The sequence below is a fragment of the Sminthopsis crassicaudata genome, chromosome 3 (assembly GCF_048593235.1).
Source record: "Sminthopsis crassicaudata isolate SCR6 chromosome 3, ASM4859323v1, whole genome shotgun sequence".
NCBI classification, from domain to species: Eukaryota; Metazoa; Chordata; class Mammalia; order Dasyuromorphia; family Dasyuridae; genus Sminthopsis; species Sminthopsis crassicaudata.
This window is the reverse complement of record NC_133619.1, coordinates 179,344,268-179,365,379: the sequence shown is the minus strand read 5'-3', so window position 1 is coordinate 179,365,379 and position 21,112 is coordinate 179,344,268. Positions and strand designations below refer to the sequence as shown.

Sequence of the window (21,112 nt, the reverse complement as noted above, 5' to 3'; positions counted from 1 at the left end):
CGATCGAAAACTGAGAAAGAAAATTATAGACCAATTTCCTTAATGAATATTGATGCTAAAATCTTAAATAAGATATTAGCAAAAAGACTTCAGAAAATCATCCCCAGGATAATATACTATGATCAAGTAGGATTCATACCAGGAATGCAGGGCTGGTTTAATATTAGGAAAACTATTAGTATAATTGACCATATTAATAATCAAATTAATAAAAACCATATGATCATCTCAATAGATGCAGAAAAAGCATTTGACAAAATCCAACATCCATTCCTACTAAAAACTCTTAAGAGTATAGGAATAAATGGATTCTTCCTTAGAATAATCAGGAGCATATATTTAAGACCTTCAGTAAGCATAATATGCAATAGAAATAAACTGCAACCTTTCCCTGTAAGATCAGGAGTGAAACAAGGTTGCCCACTATCACCATTACTATTCAATATAGTACTAGAAACGCTAGCCTCGGCAATAAGAGCCAAGAGAGATTCAAGGAATTAGAGTAGGAAATGAGGAAATCAAACTATCACTCTTTGCAGATGACATGATGGTATACTTAGAGAACCCCAAAGACTCTGCTAAAAAGCTATTAGAGAGAATTCAGAATTTTAGCAAAGTGGCAGGATACAAAATAAATCCACATAAATCCTCAGCATTCTTATATATCACCAACAAAATGCAACAGGAAGAGATACAAAGAGAAATTCCATTCCAAACAAATGTTGAGAGTACAAAGTATTTGGGAATCCATTTACCAAAGAATAGTCAGGAATTATATGAGAAAAATTACAAAACACTTGCCACAAAAATAGTCAGATTTAAATAATTGGAAAGACATTCAGTGCTCTTGGGTAGGCCGAGCGAATATAATAAAGATGACAATACTCCCCAAACTAATCTATTTATTTAGTGCTATACCAATCAGACTCCCAAGAAACTATTTTAATGATCTAGAAAAAATAACAACAAAATCCTTTTGGAAGAATATGCAAGGGAACTAATGAAAAAAAAGTCAGAGGAAGGTGGTCCAAGTGTACCCGATCTAAAGCTATATTATATAGCAGCAGTCACCAAAACCATTTGGTACTGGCTAAGAAATAGAACGGTAGATCAGTGGAACAGATTAGATACAAAGGACAAAAAAGGGTACATCTATAGCAATCTAATCTTTGACAAACCCAAAGATACCACCATTAGGGACAAAAATTCATTATTCGGAAAAAAACTGTTGGGAAAACTGGAAATTAGTATGGCAGAAATTAGATATGGATCCACACTTAACACCATGATCAAAATGGGTCCATGATTTAGGCATAAAGAATGAGATCATAAATAGATTAGAGGAACAGAGAATAGTCTACCTCTCAGACCTGTGGAGGAGGAAGGAATTTATGACCAGAGGAGAACTAGAGATCATTATTGATCACAAAATAGAAGATTTTGATTACATCAAACTAAAAAGTTTCTCTACAAACAATAGTAATGCAAACAAGATTAGAATGGAAGTAACAAATTGGCAAAATATTTTTAAAAGTAAAGGTCCTGACAAAAGTCTCATTTCCAAAATATATAGAGAACTGACCCTGATTTATAGGAAACCAAACCATTCTCCAATTGATAAATGGTCAAGGGATATGAACAGACAATTCTCAGATGATGAAATTGAAACTATTTCCACTCATATGAAAGAGTGTTCCAAATCACTACTGATCAGAGAAATGCAAATTAAGACAACTCTGAGATACCACTACACACCTGTCAGATTGGCTAAGATGACAGGAACAAATAATGATGAATGTTGGAGGGGCTGTGGGAAAACTGGGACACTGATACATTGTTGGGGGAGTTGTGGAAGAATCCAGCCATTCTGGAGAGCAATTTGGAACTATGCCCAAAAAGTTATCAAACTGTGCATACCCTTTGACCCAGCATTGCTGTTATTGGGATTATATCCCAAAGAAATACTAAAGAGCGGAAAGGGACCTGCATGTGCCAAAATGTTTGTGGCAGCTCTTTTTGTTGTAGCTAGAAACTGGAAGTTGAATGGATGTCCATCAATTGGAAAATGGTTGGGTAAATTGTGGTATATGAAGGTTATGGAATATTAGTGCTCTGTAAGAAATGACCAGCAGGAGGAATACAGAGAGGCCTGGAGAGACTTAAATCAACTGTTGCTGAATGAAATGAATAGAACCAGAAGATCACTGTACATTTCAACAACAATACTGTATGAGGATGTATTCTGATGGAAGTGGAAATGTTCAACATGTTCAACAAGAAGATCCAACTCACTTCCAGTTGATCAATGATGGACAGAAATAACTACACCCAGAGAAGGAACACTGGGAAGTGAATGTAAAGTGTTAGCACTACTGTCTATCTACCCAGGTTACTTATACCTTCGGAATCTAATACTTAATGTGCAACAAGAAAATGGTATTTACACACATATATTGTATCTAGGGTATATTGTAACACATGTAAAATGTATGGGATTGCCTGTCATCGGGGGGGGGTGGATAATTTGGAAAAATGAATTAAAAAAAATGGTCTTGCCCTCAAAGTTTACATCTTATTGCGGAAAATGATGTCAACAAAAAAAAGTAGGAAGAAAATCTCTGCATAAGCAAGATAATTGTATAAATATTTTTATATACATTGGATTTATCATATATTTTCACATATTTAACATGTAATTACAGGTCACCCAGGCTAGGAGGTGGAAGGAAGGAGGGGGAATGTTGGAACAGGAGGTTTAGCAAGGCTCAGTGTTGAAAACTTGCCATTTCATATGTTTTTTAAATAAAAAGGTTTCCTAAAAAATATTTTTAAAAGAAAACCTCTGCATACAGCCTGAGCAAAATCCTCATCTGATGAGCAGTTGCCTTGCTTACCTTAGCCATGGAGACCTCATTGGGTGATGCCCATTGTGACATGCTCTAGTTCATTGTGACATGCCTGAGAACACCCAAGGTTTTCTGACTTAAAGGTGATGATCTCGCCACAACAACCCAGTTGGATCCTGAAAGCAAAGGGAGTAGGATGTGTGTATAGAAGAATGGATGAGTGGACAAATAGACTATTAGACTAGATACATAGATAACTGGTGATGGATGGATGGGATAGATAGTATAGACAAATAGATTGAATAGATACACTTGATGCATAGTTAAAAAGATAATGATGAATAGATAAGTGAAAAGATAGATTTATAGTAGAAAAGTTTATAGGTAGAATAGAGATTTATAGGAAGAAAAGTGATATATAGGTAGAAAAGAGATTTATAAGTAGAAAAGCGATTCATAGGCAGAAAAGAGATTTATAGGAAGAAAAGCGATTCATAGGTAGAAAAGAGATTTATAGGAAGAAAAGCAATTTATAAGTAGAAAAGATTTATAGTAATTAAAGCGATTTATAAGTAGAAAACAGATTATTAGATAAAAAAAGTGATTTTTAATTAGACAAGAGATTTATAGGTAGAAAAGGGGTTTATAGGCAGAAGAGAATGAATAGCTGCATTAAATATACATAGATAATGATTGAGTCAATGGAGGGTTAGGTAAATCAGTAAATAAATTACTGGAAAAAGAGATCCTTTCTGGTCCTCATCAGCATCATACCAAGTGCTCCTGTCGAAGATTGAGACTGCCTTCAGGTCAGTATTAAACTATTATATTTTATTCTTCAATATTATAGAAGCTAAAATGGTTGCTTTCTATCTGGCTTGGGAAATATTTGACTTCTCTTTCCTTCCCTCTTCCCCCACCCGCAAAAAATTCCAGTTTGTGGATGGTTATTCCAGTAGATCAAATGGACACATATCTTTCACTTATGCTGTAACATTTTACCTTTTCAGGCATCCTATAAGCCACTGCTAAAGCAGAGGAGATACTGAACCACTTGTGACCAGATGCTGGTGATATTGAAGGCATGTCTTCGGACCTCATTGATCTACATAAACTGGGATTTAGCATGTTCATGAAGGTAAAGCAGCTATATAGAGATAATCTATCTTCAGTTTCCCTCCTGCAGTCAGTGTTAATAAGGGGTTGAAGGTAGGGCCAGGTTGCTGACTAACCCTATATGTACTAGAAGTACAAATAATCTGGGAAATAGAGAGCCTACCTTTACAAACAAACAAACAATCAAAAGCAGATTCTTTGAGTTCAGAAACTATTTTCTTTTTCATCATCCTATGCCTGGTTCCCAGAAATAAGATGACTTGCTCATATTAGAGGTTTCATAAATGCTTGTTGAATTCAGTTACATATAGATGAAGACCTTTTCTAAAATTATTGGCAGCTGGCTGGTACAGGGGATAGCACTGTTGGACCACACTTGAATCAGCACCTGATTTCAAACACCAACTGTAGGACTCTGGGCAAGTCACTTAATCTGTGTTTGCCTCAATTTCCTCATCTGTAAAATGGGAATGGTACAATCATTTTTGCTCCACCGAGAATAAGCCTTTGAGAAATATTTGGTTTCAAGTAGAGTCACAGCATCGTGGATTTTGAGCTGGCGGGAATATTTCAGGGTTTCTGCTTCCATATTTTACAGAGAAAGTTACTGAGACTCAGGGTGGTTAAGTATATTTAGTATATTGTCCCAGCGCATACAGGTTGTAAAAGGCAGAGACAAGAGTCAAACACATCCTGTTTATACTATCATGTTAACTCTAAGTGTTCATTACATATGTGTGTATGTGTGTGCATATATGTGTGTGTATATTTCCATACTTCAATCTTTTAACCTATAGCTAAACATATTAATTCTTAAAAAAAAAAAAAAAAAAAGGTGGTGGGATGGGATACGGGAAAGACACTGTAATAAAGTAACATTAAACAAGTGGAATTTTGCTGTGCTGATTATTTCTTACCTGCATGACTTTTTATTATCACTTAAACTCCCTGAGCGTCAGTTTCCTCACATGTTAAATGAGATACTTGAGCTCCACGACCACAAGGAGACTACATTTCTAGTTCTAAAGTTCTGATTCCACAGCTGAAAATCTACGAACATTATGTCCTAACGTAAGATCTTTATTTGATCATTAATGAGTCATATATTAACCTGACATGCTTGTCTGATGGCTGACCCCATCCTTGTTATGGTGAATGTTACAGGTGAGCCGACCTCATCCCGGTGACCATCCACTGCAGATCCTCTTTGTGGTTGGTGGGGTAACGATATCGGAAGCCAAAATGGTGAAAGATCTTGTTTCTTCCCTGAAGCCTGGAACACAGGTACTGAACCCTAAATAACAGGACATGCATCTCCCTGGCTCAAGGATGGGAGAGTCTGGCTGTTCCCATAAGGGTGGGTCTGAGCCTTAGGGGTAGCATCAGAGAAAACATGGTCTATATTACTTTGGAGATGGTGAAGCACTGTGTAAATGTCAGATACTATTCTTACTACTACTATTATTACTCGTACTCTTACACCTATTATTATTACTACTACTTCTACTATTACTCCTCTTCCTACTCCTATTAGTATCACTCTTAAGATTACTACTATTACTCTTCCACCAACTACTACAATTACTCCCACTCTTATTACTGTTACTATTCATACTACTCCCATTCCTTCTAGTTCTCTTCCTCCTGCTACTACTACTATCATTGCTCTTATTCCTATTAATACTCCTTCTACTACCACTACTACTATTATTTGTAATACTACCTTTACTATTACTATTACTATTACTTTACTATTACTATTACTATTACTTTACTATTACTATTACTACTATTTCTACTACTAGTAGTGTAACTCCTATTCCTAGTATTATTACTATTGCTTTTACTACTTATTCAACAAAAAAAAGAAGTAGGAAGAAAATCTTTGCATAAGCAAGATAATTGCATAAATATTTTTATATACATTGGATTTATCATATATTTTCACATATTTAACATGTAATTACAGGTCACCCAGGCTAGGAGGTGGAAGGAAGGAGGGGGAATGTTGGAACAGCAGGTTTCACAAGGCTCAGTGTTGAAAACTTTCCCCTTCATATGTTTTCTAAAATAAAAAGGTTTCCTAAAAAATATTTTTAAAAGAAAACCTCCGCATAAAGCCTGGCACAATCCTCATCTGATGAGCAGTTTCCTTGCTTACCTTGGCCATGGAGACCTCATTGTGTGATGCTCATTGTGACGCGCCGGAGAACACCCAAACTTTTCTGACTTAAAGGTGATGATCTCGCCACAACAACCCAGTTGGATCCTGACAGCAAAGGGAGTAGTATGTGAATATGAGAATGGATGAGTGGACAAATAGACCAATAGACTAGATACATAGAAAACTGGTGATGGATGGATGGGATAGATAGGATACACAAATAGATTGAATAGATACACTTGATGCATAGTTAAAAAGATAATGATGGATAGATAAGTGAAAAGATAGATTTGTAGTAGAAATGTTTATAGGTAGAAAAGAGATTTATAGGAAGAAAAGCAATTTATAGGTAGAAAAGAGATTTATAATAAAGTGATTTATAATAGAAAAGAGATTTTTAGATTAAAAAAGGGATTTATAAGCAGAAAAGAGATTTATAGGTAGAAACGAGATTTATAGGCAGAAGAGAATGAATAGCTGGATTAAAATATACAAACACCCCCCAAAAAATATTGCAGTTTATGGATGGTTTTTCCAGTATATTAAAAGGACACATATCTTTCACTTATGCTGTAACATTTTACCTTTTCAGGCAACCTATAAGCCAATACTGAAGCAAAGGAGATACTGAACCCAGAGTGACCAGATTCTGGCGATATTGAACACATGTTTTCGGGCCTTGAAGATCTACTTCAAACGGGATTTAGATTGTTGTTGGGGATTTTTGATCTATACTTTGGAGTTTATTGTACTGGTGGGGGGAAGGGGACAGATGATGTTGCTGATTGTTGTTGGGGAGTTTTGATCTATACTTTGGAGTTTATTGTACTGGTGGGGGGAAGGGGACAGATGTTGCAGAGTTTGATGGGGTTTTTAAAAAAAAAAGTTTTTTTCTGTTTCCAAAAGTGTCAAGTTGTCATTCTTTCAGCTTCCACATGATTAGTGATATTTCCCAGTTTCTTCTGTGCTATCTAGTGATTAGATTTGCCAGCTCGTTAATCTAAAGAAATACTTGTTGGCAAACTTATTGGGTAAATTAAATTTTTCCCTTATTTGCAGCTAGCCCATACTGCTGATGGGTAAAGCTGGCTATATCCTATCTGGGTTTGGGAATAAGAGAGGGAGGCAGATTTCTTCTTCTTTGAGATTGTGAAACAACTGTAACCAGGACCTTTGCCATCAGAGGCTTGGGACCGTCTGAAAGTCTGGGAGCAAAGAGCTATTGGGGGTTAACAAGCAGCAGGTCTGTTGTGTTCTAGCCAGAGAAGTCCCAGAGAAGCTAGGAAGTGGCCCTGCTGAAGTCTTTTGGATCTTCCTGGAGGAGCAGAGCAGCCATTCCATACCTGGAGGGCAATTCAGAATGACAAGGGACTGGCTTAGAGATTTGCATCCAGGTGCTTCCCCTCAGCTCCAGGCGAAGGCTGAGCCAGAAAATAATTGGTGTCCCCACAGGCTTGTGCTAGAGCCCCCCATTCCCCCTTTGAAGTTTCTTCTGCCTGACTTGTGCTCATTATAATCTATATGACTGAAATGTAAAATTTCTGTTTCTGAAAATCTAACCTTTCTTCAGAAGTTGGGAACCTAAATCCCCTGGATGAAGAAGGGGGATAGTAAGAGTGCTAGAAAAACAAATGGGTGCTCTGGAGCCAGCAAGATTGGAGATGGGAAAACCCCTTCTGATTTGATTCCATAGATAGTGGCAAACCTCAGGTTAGCCACAAAAGATGTTTGCACTGAATGATAAAGCTGGAACAATACCTCTTGTGAATTGATGTACAGGCCCTGGCAATAAAATGAAACCAAACTAACTCCCAAGCAGAATGCAGCCTTCATTGGATGAAGGGCCCCAGAAGGCTTTGACAAGCCAGTCAAGCCGGCTTCCAGAGCTAGTGCTTAGTTTGGCCTTGGGAATCCTCCCAGGGTGTGGAAGAGAAGGTGGTCTGGATGGCTCTCTGACAGCACCTTCTCATCCTCCATCTTGGGCTTTCCACTTCTGGGCTTGGGCTTGGAGGGTCTCATCTACAGAAAACCACCTCCTTGAGGGCAAGAACTGTTGGAGCTTTTCCGTGGTAGCTCTGCCATTTTTCCACTTCGAATCACTTCCAATTTACCAATATTTCTTAAGGAAACAAGCATTTATTAAACTCCTATGTACCAAGCACTGTGCTAAGCACTTTACATATATTCTCTCCTCAACAACACTGGGAGGTAGGTGCTATTATCCACACTCTCAGTTAAAGAAACTGAGGCAACAGGTCAGCAAAATAGAGGCTAGATTGAAACAGATCTTGTCTTGTACAGACAACTCTGGCCTAATTAACAAGGGGATTCTAGATCTGCAGCGTTCAATGGGGTGGTTTCCAAATTCTATATGATGAAAGTTACCTGATAAAGCTGTCTGGGGTCTTAACTGTGGCCCTAGCTCCTCTTGCTTTTCAGCCAAAACGTAGGTTCCATCCCAAGAGCAATATGGGGGCTTAGCTCCCTTTCCCGCTGGCTGCTTCTACTCATGTCCCCAGTTTCTGGTCCCTGTGTCTTTTGTGACCATATCATTCATTTGGTAGCCTACCTCACCCATCTTCCTTAGACTACTCAATCAGCAAAGCACAACTAAACAAGGAGCAAACATATATTACATACTTACTAGGGGTCATGTATTACACTAGACCTTGGAGACATAAAGATGAAAACAAAATGGTCTTGGTTCATGGGTGGAGCCAAGATGGTGGAGAAGATACACCGCGACTGTGTAAGCTCCTTTCTTCCCTCACAACCAACTAGATTTACTCAGCCTCAGAAATAGCGCTGGACTGATAGAATCCACAAGGACTGGAAGCACGACTTACCAGCTGAAGAGAATCTGGAATTTGAACAGGAAAGGTCAGCTCCCAGGGGAGGAAGAAGAGAGGCCAGTGCAGACGGTGGGGTGGTGGCACACTGCGCTGATCGCGCTGGGGAGGGCTCTGGGATCAGAGAATCCACTGAGATAGAAGAATCTGGCACAGGCTGTTAGCTCTTCTCTGCTTATAATACAGCAGTTCAGAAGAGAAATCTCAGCAACTTTAAAATTTAAAACCAGATTGGATCTTCCTGGATCCCGGGGGTGACTCAGCACATCTTGGCACTGGTGGGTGTGGCCGACATAGGCAATCCAGGCTTTCACCTGGGGGGTAGTTAAGAGATTGAAAAGTGGGCGGGGCTGTAACTCATATTGCCTGGCTTGGCTAGAGGCGTGGAATGGAAGTCCCAGAGAAGCAGAACCTTTGAACTAGGGACCGCGGTTTCTGGCAGACACTTCCAGTGTGAGCGCAGGGGCTTTTCAGGTCACCTGCTGCAGACATCCACGTCTCACCCGGACACATAGGCTAGGCTTTGAGTCGCCTTTACTGTACAGTCTCAAACATCAGGGAAGCCACTAGAACACAGTGCCCTCAAAGCACAGCACTGCTGATCGCCTCTGAGGCACTTCCAGGGAGGGGGTGGGGAACTCTCTCCCAGAGCTCTCTCTTAGCTCAGGCGCAGGGGCCGCTGCATCCATCAAGTCTGGGAAGAAGTGGTAAAGAAAGAAAGAAATAATTTCCTACCCCAGGGACAGACCCGAAAAGATTTTTTAAGTATGAGCAAAAAGCCCCCCAAAAATATAGATTCCTTCTACACAGAGAAAGAGCAGGTATCCTACCCCAAGGAAGTTAACAGCAGAGAGTCAGCAGATAACAACCTAAAGGGAATAATTCCTGCCCCCCATCACATAACTCTCTCCTTGAAGAGACTATTAAAAAGTTAAGAGAGTTTGAAGAAAAATGGGGAAAGGAAAGAGAATAACAACGTTGTGAAATTGGGGTTGGAAAAAATAAAGAATTCACAGGAGATGCAGGGAAACAAAATTAGTGAATTAGAAAAGGTAAAAAAAAAAACAGGAAAGTAGGATTTCTGAACTGGAGAAGATAAAAAAATCTCAAGAAAATAGTATTTCTGAATTGGAGAACATAAAAGAGTCCCAAGAAAATAGGATTTCTGAATTGGAAGAAGAAAATAATTCTCAAAAAAAAAAAATTAGGGAAATGGAAAAAAAAAATCAATAGAGCAAAAATAACTCATTTAAAAACGAAATTGGGCATTTACAAAAAGAAGTAAAAACTGTGAATGAAGAAAATAACTCCTTAAAATTCAGGATGGAACAAATAGAAATGAATGATTCACTGAGAACCCAAGAATCAGTCAAACAAAACAAAAAAAAAAAAATGAAAAGCTGGAGAATAACGTCAAATACTTACTGGGAAATTCTATAGACCTGGAAAATAGATCTAGGAGAGATAATCTGCGGATCATTGGACTTCCCAAAAACTATGACCAAAATAAGATCCTAGATTCTATTTTACAGGAAATTATTAAAGAGAACTGTCCAGAGATAATAGAAACAGAGGGGAAAGTAGATGTTGTAAGAATTCATCGAACTCCTTCTGAAATAGACCCTAAAAAAGAACACCACGGAATATTGTGCCTAAGCTGCAGAATTAGCACACAAAGGAGAAAATCCTGCAAGCAGCTAGAAAAAAACAATTTAAATACCAAGGGGCCACAATAAGGATCACACAAGATCTGGCTGCCTCCACATTAAAAGATAGAAGGGCCTGGAACCTGATATTCCGAAAGGCAAAAGATCAAGGATTGCAACCATGAATAAACTACCCAGCTAAGTTTAGCATCTTTTTCCATGGAAGAAGATGGTCATTCAATGCAATAGAGGAATTCCATATGTTTCTAAGAAAAAAACCAGACTTAAACAAAAAATTTGATCTATATCCACAAGACTGAAGAGAAACAGAAAAAGGTACACAGAACCCTTGAGAACTATATCTCTGTTGTGGGTATATAGAAAGTACACATGGATAATTTGATTTTACTGATATAAAAGAAAAAAAAAAGGAGGGGGTGTAGTAAAAGGAAGGGGGTATTATCAGAAAAAGGGTTGGGTGTGATAAAAAGAGGGAAACTACATCCCAGGAAGAGGCATAGAAAATACACCATATCTGAGGGAATTTAGAGAGGGGGAGAATCATTGTGTAAATCTTACTCTCATCAGTAGAGACTCAAAGAGTAAATAATTGTCATATTTGTTTTTCAGAGAATTCTCTCTCACCTCATTAAAAGGGGGGAGAGGAAAAAGGAAAAGGAAAAGGAGAATAAGGGAAGGGATGTGGAGGGAGGGGGGAGGGACACAAAAAAGGGAGGGCTGCGTGTCACAAGGGGGGTCTATAAATTAAATATCGGGGAAGGGGTTCAGGGGGGTCAAGGGAAAAGGCATAATCTGGGGATAATATGATGGCAGGTAATACAGAATTAGTAATTTTAACTGTAAATGTGAATGGGATGAATGCTCCCATCAAATGGAGACGGATAGCAGACTGGATCAAAAATCAGAACCCTACAATATGTTGTTTACAGGAAACACACTTAAATCAGGGAGATATATATATAGAGAGAGAGTAAAGGTAAAAGGTTGGAGCAGAATCTATTACGCTTCAGGTAAAGCCAAAAAAGCAGGGGTAGATATCCTTATCTCAGATCAAGCAAAAGCCGAAGATGATCTAATTAAAAGTTATAAGGAAGGAAACTATATCCTGCTGAAAGGTAGCATAAATAATGAAGCCATATCGATACTAAACATATATGCACCAAGTGGTATAGCATCTAACTTTCTAAAGGAAAAGTTAAGAGAGTTGCAAGAAGAAATAGACAGTAAAACTATAATAGTGGGAGATCTCCTCCTTGCACTCTCAGATTTAGACAAATCAAACCACAAAACAAACAAGAAAGAAATTAAAAAAGTAAAGAGAACATTAGAAAAACTAGGTATGATAGATCTTTGGAGAAAACTGAATGGCAATAGAAAGGAATATACTTACTTCTCAGCAGTTCATGGATCCTATACAAAAATTGACCATATATTAGGACATAAAGATCTCAAAATTCAATGTAGGAAGGCAGAAATAATAAATGCCTTCTTCTCAGATCACAATGCAATAAAAGCTACATTCAGTAAAAAGTTAGGGATAAATAGACCAAAAAGTAATTGGAAACTGAATAATCTCATCTTAAAGAATGACTGGGTGAAAGAGCAAATTATAGAAACAATAATTTCACCCAAGATAATGACAATGATGAGACATCATACCAAAATCTGTGGGATGCAGCTAAAGCAGTAATAAGGGGAAATTTTATATCTTTAGAGGCTTCTATGAAGAAAATAGAGAAAGAGAAGATTAACGAATTGGGCTTGCAACTTAAAAGGCCAGAAAAAGACCAAATAAAAAACCCCCAACCAAAAATTAAACTTGAAATACAAAAATTAAAAGGAGAAATCAATAATATTGAAAGTAAAAAACTATTGAATTAATAAATAAAACCAAGAGTTGGTTTTATGAAAAAGCCAATAAAATAGATAAACCTTTGGTAAATCTGATCAGAAAAAAGAAAGAGGAAAATCAAATTGTTAGTCTTACAAATGAAAAGGGGGACCTTTCCACCAATGAAGAGGAAATTAGAGAAATAATGTGTTACTTTACCCAACTTTATGCCAATAAATTTGATAACTTAAGTGAAATGGATGACTTCCTCCAAAAATATAGGCTTCTTAGATTAACAGAGGAGGAAATAAATTGCTTAAATAGTCCCATTTCAGAAAAAAAAATAGACCAAGGTATTAATCAACTCCCCAGGAAAAATCCCCAGGACCAGATGGATTTACATGTGAATTCTACCAAACATTTAAAGAACAATTTGCCCCAATGCTATATAAACTATTTGAAAAAATAGGGAATGAAGGAGTCCTGCCAAACTCCTTTTATGACACAGACATGGTACTGATACCTAAACCAGGTCGATCGAAAACTGAGAAAGAAAATTATAGACCAATTTCCTTAATGAATATTGATGCTAAAATCTTAAATAAGATATTAGCAAAAAGACTTCAGAAAATCATCCCCAGGATAATATACTATGATCAAGTAGGATTCATACCAGGAATGCAGGGCTGGTTTAATATTAGGAAAACTATTAGTATAATTGACCATATTAATAATCAAATTAATAAAAACCATATGATCATCTCAATAGATGCAGAAAAAGCATTTGACAAAATCCAACATCCATTCCTACTAAAAACTCTTAAGAGTATAGGAATAAATGGATTCTTCCTTAGAATAATCAGGAGCATATATTTAAGACCTTCAGTAAGCATAATATGCAATAGAAATAAACTGCAACCTTTCCCTGTAAGATCAGGAGTGAAACAAGGTTGCCCACTATCACCATTACTATTCAATATAGTACTAGAAACGCTAGCCTCGGCAATAAGAGCCAAGAGAGATTCAAGGAATTAGAGTAGGAAATGAGGAAATCAAACTATCACTCTTTGCAGATGACATGATGGTATACTTAGAGAACCCCAAAGACTCTGCTAAAAAGCTATTAGAGAGAATTCAGAATTTTAGCAAAGTGGCAGGATACAAAATAAATCCACATAAATCCTCAGCATTCTTATATATCACCAACAAAATGCAACAGGAAGAGATACAAAGAGAAATTCCATTCCAAACAAATGTTGAGAGTACAAAGTATTTGGGAATCCATTTACCAAAGAATAGTCAGGAATTATATGAGAAAAATTACAAAACACTTGCCACAAAAATAGTCAGATTTAAATAATTGGAAAGACATTCAGTGCTCTTGGGTAGGCCGAGCGAATATAATAAAGATGACAATACTCCCCAAACTAATCTATTTATTTAGTGCTATACCAATCAGACTCCCAAGAAACTATTTTAATGATCTAGAAAAAATAACAACAAAATCCTTTTGGAAGAATATGCAAGGGAACTAATGAAAAAAAAGTCAGAGGAAGGTGGTCCAAGTGTACCCGATCTAAAGCTATATTATATAGCAGCAGTCACCAAAACCATTTGGTACTGGCTAAGAAATAGAACGGTAGATCAGTGGAACAGATTAGATACAAAGGACAAAAAAGGGTACATCTATAGCAATCTAATCTTTGACAAACCCAAAGATACCACCATTAGGGACAAAAATTCATTATTCGGAAAAAAACTGTTGGGAAAACTGGAAATTAGTATGGCAGAAATTAGATATGGATCCACACTTAACACCATGATCAAAATGGGTCCATGATTTAGGCATAAAGAATGAGATCATAAATAGATTAGAGGAACAGAGAATAGTCTACCTCTCAGACCTGTGGAGGAGGAAGGAATTTATGACCAGAGGAGAACTAGAGATCATTATTGATCACAAAATAGAAGATTTTGATTACATCAAACTAAAAAGTTTCTCTACAAACAATAGTAATGCAAACAAGATTAGAATGGAAGTAACAAATTGGCAAAATATTTTTAAAAGTAAAGGTCCTGACAAAAGTCTCATTTCCAAAATATATAGAGAACTGACCCTGATTTATAGGAAACCAAACCATTCTCCAATTGATAAATGGTCAAGGGATATGAACAGACAATTCTCAGATGATGAAATTGAAACTATTTCCACTCATATGAAAGAGTGTTCCAAATCACTACTGATCAGAGAAATGCAAATTAAGACAACTCTGAGATACCACTACACACCTGTCAGATTGGCTAAGATGACAGGAACAAATAATGATGAATGTTGGAGGGGCTGTGGGAAAACTGGGACACTGATACATTGTTGGGGGAGTTGTGGAAGAATCCAGCCATTCTGGAGAGCAATTTGGAACTATGCCCAAAAAGTTATCAAACTGTGCATACCCTTTGACCCAGCATTGCTGTTATTGGGATTATATCCCAAAGAAATACTAAAGAGCGGAAAGGGACCTGCATGTGCCAAAATGTTTGTGGCAGCTCTTTTTGTTGTAGCTAGAAACTGGAAGTTGAATGGATGTCCATCAATTGGAAAATGGTTGGGTAAATTGTGGTATATGAAGGTTATGGAATATTAGTGCTCTGTAAGAAATGACCAGCAGGAGGAATACAGAGAGGCCTGGAGAGACTTAAATCAACTGTTGCTGAATGAAATGAATAGAACCAGAAGATCACTGTACATTTCAACAACAATACTGTATGAGGATGTATTCTGATGGAAGTGGAAATGTTCAACATGTTCAACAAGAAGATCCAACTCACTTCCAGTTGATCAATGATGGACAGAAATAACTACACCCAGAGAAGGAACACTGGGAAGTGAATGTAAAGTGTTAGCACTACTGTCTATCTACCCAGGTTACTTATACCTTCGGAATCTAATACTTAATGTGCAACAAGAAAATGGTATTTACACACATATATTGTATCTAGGGTATATTGTAACACATGTAAAATGTATGGGATTGCCTGTCATCGGGGGGGGGTGGATAATTTGGAAAAATGAATTAAAAAAAATGGTCTTGCCCTCAAAGTTTACATCTTATTGCGGAAAATGATGTCAACAAAAAAAAGTAGGAAGAAAATCTCTGCATAAGCAAGATAATTGTATAAATATTTTTATATACATTGGATTTATCATATATTTTCACATATTTAACATGTAATTACAGGTCACCCAGGCTAGGAGGTGGAAGGAAGGAGGGGGAATGTTGGAACAGGAGGTTTAGCAAGGCTCAGTGTTGAAAACTTGCCATTTCATATGTTTTTTAAATAAAAAGGTTTCCTAAAAAATATTTTTAAAAGAAAACCTCTGCATACAGCCTGAGCAAAATCCTCATCTGATGAGCAGTTGCCTTGCTTACCTTAGCCATGGAGACCTCATTGGGTGATGCCCATTGTGACATGCTCTAGTTCATTGTGACATGCCTGAGAACACCCAAGGTTTTCTGACTTAAAGGTGATGATCTCGCCACAACAACCCAGTTGGATCCTGAAAGCAAAGGGAGTAGGATGTGTGTATAGAAGAATGGATGAGTGGACAAATAGACTATTAGACTAGATACATAGATAACTGGTGATGGATGGATGGGATAGATAGTATAGACAAATAGATTGAATAGATACACTTGATGCATAGTTAAAAAGATAATGATGAATAGATAAGTGAAAAGATAGATTTATAGTAGAAAAGTTTATAGGTAGAATAGAGATTTATAGGAAGAAAAGTGATATATAGGTAGAAAAGAGATTTATAAGTAGAAAAGCGATTCATAGGCAGAAAAGAGATTTATAGGAAGAAAAGCGATTCATAGGTAGAAAAGAGATTTATAGGAAGAAAAGCAATTTATAAGTAGAAAAGATTTATAGTAATTAAAGCGATTTATAAGTAGAAAACAGATTATTAGATAAAAAAAGTGATTTTTAATTAGACAAGAGATTTATAGGTAGAAAAGGGGTTTATAGGCAGAAGAGAATGAATAGCTGCATTAAATATACATAGATAATGATTGAGTCAATGGAGGGTTAGGTAAATCAGTAAATAAATTACTGGAAAAAGAGATCCTTTCTGGTCCTCATCAGCATCATACCAAGTGCTCCTGTCGAAGATTGAGACTGCCTTCAGGTCAGTATTAAACTATTATATTTTATTCTTCAATATTATAGAAGCTAAAATGGTTGCTTTCTATCTGGCTTGGGAAATATTTGACTTCTCTTTCCTTCCCTCTTCCCCCACCCGCAAAAAATTCCAGTTTGTGGATGGTTATTCCAGTAGATCAAATGGACACATATCTTTCACTTATGCTGTAACATTTTACCTTTTCAGGCATCCTATAAGCCACTGCTAAAGCAGAGGAGATACTGAACCACTTGTGACCAGATGCTGGTGATATTGAAGGCATGTCTTCGGACCTCATTGATCTACATAAACTGGGATTTAGCATGTTCATGAAGGTAAAGCAGCTATATAGAGATAATCTATCTTCAGTTTCCCTCCTGCAGTCAGTGTTAATAAGGGGTTGAAGGTAGGGCCAGGTTGCTGACTAACCCTATATGTACTAGAAGTACAAATAATCTGGGAAATAGAGAGCCTACCTTTACAAACAAACAAACAATCAAAAGCAGATTCTTTGAGTTCAGAAACTATTTTCTTTTTCATCATCCTATGCCTGGTTCCCAGAAATAAGATGACTTGCTCATATTAGAGGTTTCATAAATGCTTGTTGAATTCAGTTACATATAGATGAAGACCTTTTCTAAAATTATTGGCAGCTGGCTGGTACAGGGGATAGCACTGTTGGACCACACTTGAATCAGCACCTGATTTCAAACACCAACTGTAGGACTCTGGGCAAGTCACTTAATCTGTGTTTGCCTCAATTTCCTCATCTGTAAAATGGGAATGGTACAATCATTTTTGCTCCACCGAGAATAAGCCTTTGAGAAATATTTGGTTTCAAGTAGAGTCACAGCATCGTGGATTTTGAGCTGGCGGGAATATTTCAGGGTTTCTGCTTCCATATTTTACAGAGAAAGTTACTGAGACTCAGGGTGGTTAAGTATATTTAGTATATTGTCCCAGCGCATACAGGTTGTAAAAGGCAGAGACAAGAGTCAAACAGATCCTGTTTATACTATCATGTTAACTCTAAGTGTTCATTACATATGTGTGTATGTGTGTGCATATATGTGTGTGTATATTTCCATACTTCAATCTTTTAACCTATAGCTAAACATATTAATTCTTAAAAAAAAAAAAAAAAAAAGGTGGTGGGATGGGATACGGGAAAGACACTGTAATAAAGTAACATTAAACAAGTGGAATTTTGCTGTGCTGATTATTTCTTACCTGCATGACTTTTTATTATCACTTAAACTCCCTGAGCGTCAGTTTCCTCACATGTTAAATGAGATACTTGAGCTCCACGACCACAAGGAGACTACATTTCTAGTTCTAAAGTTCTGATTCCACAGCTGAAAATCTACGAACATTATGTCCTAACGTAAGATCTTTATTTGATCATTAATGAGTCATATATTAACCTGACATGCTTGTCTGATGGCTGACCCCATCCTTGTTATGGTGAATGTTACAGGTGAGCCGACCTCATCCCGGTGACCATCCACTGCAGATCCTCTTTGTGGTTGGTGGGGTAACGATATCGGAAGCCAAAATGGTGAAAGATCTTGTTTCTTCCCTGAAGCCTGGAACACAGGTACTGAACCCTAAATAACAGGACATGCATCTCCCTGGCTCAAGGATGGGAGAGTCTGGCTGTTCCCATAAGGGTGGGTCTGAGCCTTAGGGGTAGCATCAGAGAAAACATGGTCTATATTACTTTGGAGATGGTGAAGCACTGTGTAAATGTCAGATACTATTCTTACTACTACTATTATTACTCGTACTCTTACACCTATTATTATTACTACTACTTCTACTATTACTCCTCTTCCTACTCCTATTAGTATCACTCTTAAGATTACTACTATTACTCTTCCACCAACTACTACAATTACTCCCACTCTTATTACTGTTACTATTCATACTACTCCCATTCCTTCTAGTTCTCTTCCTCCTGCTACTACTACTATCATTGCTCTTATTCCTATTAATACTCCTTCTACTACCACTACTACTATTATTTGTAATACTACCTTTACTATTACTATTACTATTACTTTACTATTACTATTACTATTACTTTACTATTACTATTACTACTATTTCTACTACTAGTAGTGTAACTCCTATTCCTAGTATTATTACTATTGCTTTTACTACTTATTCAACAAAAAAAAGAAGTAGGAAGAAAATCTTTGCATAAGCAAGATAATTGCATAAATATTTTTATATACATTGGATTTATCATATATTTTCACATATTTAACATGTAATTACAGGTCACCCAGGCTAGGAGGTGGAAGGAAGGAGGGGGAATGTTGGAACAGCAGGTTTCACAAGGCTCAGTGTTGAAAACTTTCCCCTTCATATGTTTTCTAAAATAAAAAGGTTTCCTAAAAAATATTTTTAAAAGAAAACCTCCGCATAAAGCCTGGCACAATCCTCATCTGATGAGCAGTTTCCTTGCTTACCTTGGCCATGGAGACCTCATTGTGTGATGCTCATTGTGACGCGCCGGAGAACACCCAAACTTTTCTGACTTAAAGGTGATGATCTCGCCACAACAACCCAGTTGGATCCTGACAGCAAAGGGAGTAGTATGTGAATATGAGAATGGATGAGTGGACAAATAGACCAATAGACTAGATACATAGAAAACTGGTGATGGATGGATGGGATAGATAGGATACACAAATAGATTGAATAGATACACTTGATGCATAGTTAAAAAGATAATGATGGATAGATAAGTGAAAAGATAGATTTGTAGTAGAAATGTTTATAGGTAGAAAAGAGATTTATAGGAAGAAAAGCAATTTATAGGTAGAAAAGAGATTTATAATAAAGTGATTTATAATAGAAAAGAGATTTTTAGATTAAAAAAGGGATTTATAAGCAGAAAAGAGATTTATAGGTAGAAACGAGATTTATAGGCAGAAGAGAATGAATAGCTGGATTAAAATATACAAACACCCCCCAAAAAATATTGCAGTTTATGGATGGTTTTTCCAGTATATTAAAAGGACACATATCTTTCACTTATGCTGTAACATTTTACCTTTTCAGGCAACCTATAAGCCAATACTGAAGCAAAGGAGATACTGAACCCAGAGTGACCAGATTCTGGCGATATTGAACACATGTTTTCGGGCCTTGAAGATCTACTTCAAACGGGATTTAGATTGTTGTTGGGGATTTTTGATCTATACTTTGGAGTTTATTGTACTGGTGGGGGGAAGGGGACAGATGATGTTGCTGATTGTTGTTGGGGAGTTTTGATCTATACTTTGGAGTTTATTGTACTGGTGGGGGGAAGGGGACAGATGTTGCAGAGTTTGATGGGGTTTTTAAAAAAAAAAGTTTTTTTCTGTTTCCAAAAGTGTCAAGTTGTCATTCTTTCAGCTTCCACATGATTAGTGATATTTCCCAGTTTCTTCTGTGCTATCTAGTGATTAGATTTGCCAGCTCGTTAATCTAAAGAAATACTTGTTGGCAAACTTATTGGGTAAATTAAATTTTTCCCTTATTTGCAGCTAGCCCATACTGCTGATGGGTAAAGCTGGCTATATCCTATCTGGGTTTGGGAATAAGAGAGGGAGGCAGATTTCTTCTTCTTTGAGATTGTGAAACAACTGTAACCAGGACCTTTGCCATCAGAGGCTTGGGACCGTCTGAAAGTCTGGGAGCAAAGAGCTATTGGGGGTTAACAAGCAGCAGGTGTGTTGTGTTCTAGCCAGAGAAGTCCCAGAGAAGCTAGGAAGTGGCCCTGCTGAAGTCTTTTGGATCTTCCTGGAGGAGCAGAGCAGCCATTCCATACCTGGAGGGCAATTCAGAATGACAAGGGACTGGCTTAGAGATTTGCATCCAGGTGCTTCCCCTCAGCTCCAGGCGAAGGCTGAGCCAGAAAATAATTGGTGTCCCCACAGGCTTGTGCTAGAGCCCCCCATTCCCCCTTTGAAGTTTCTTCTGCCTGACTTGTGCTCATTATAATCTATATGACTGAAATGTAAAATTTCTGTTTCTGAAAATCTAACCTTTCTTCAGAAGTTGGGAACCTAAATCCCCTGGATGAAGAAGGGGGATAGTAAGAGTGCTAGAAAAACAAATGGGTGCTCTGGAGCCAGCAAGATTGGAGATGGGAAAACCCCTTCTGATTTGATTCCATAGATAGTGGCAAACCTCAGGTTAGCCACAAAAGATGTTTGCACTGAATGATAAAGCTGGAACAATACCTCTTGTGAATTGATGTACAGGCCCTGGCAATAAAATGAAACCAAACTAACTCCCAAGCAGAATGCAGCCTTCATTGGATGAAGGGCCCCAGAAGGCTTTGACAAGCCAGTCAAGCCGGCTTCCAGAGCTAGTGCTTAGTTTGGCCTTGGGAATCCTCCCAGGGTGTGGAAGAGAAGGTGGTCTGGATGGCTCTCTGACAGCACCTTCTCATCCTCCATCT

General features: G+C 37.5%; 2 long non-coding RNA genes across 2 annotated transcripts; both read left to right on the top strand.

Moving 5' to 3' along the window:
* The first annotated feature begins 2,973 nt into the window (after positions 1-2,973).
* Positions 2,974-7,031, top strand: LOC141560876 (uncharacterized). The gene is made up of 4 exons (XR_012487857.1): positions 2,974-3,655; positions 3,857-3,984; positions 5,127-5,246; positions 6,719-7,031. It is a non-coding gene; the product is annotated as an uncharacterized LOC141560876 (long non-coding RNA).
* Positions 7,032-15,980: 8,949 nt separating this feature from the next.
* On the top strand, positions 15,981-20,038 carry LOC141560875 (uncharacterized). The gene is made up of 4 exons (XR_012487856.1): positions 15,981-16,662; positions 16,864-16,991; positions 18,134-18,253; positions 19,726-20,038. It is a non-coding gene; the product is annotated as an uncharacterized LOC141560875 (long non-coding RNA).
* The last annotated feature ends 1,074 nt before the right edge of the window (positions 20,039-21,112 follow it).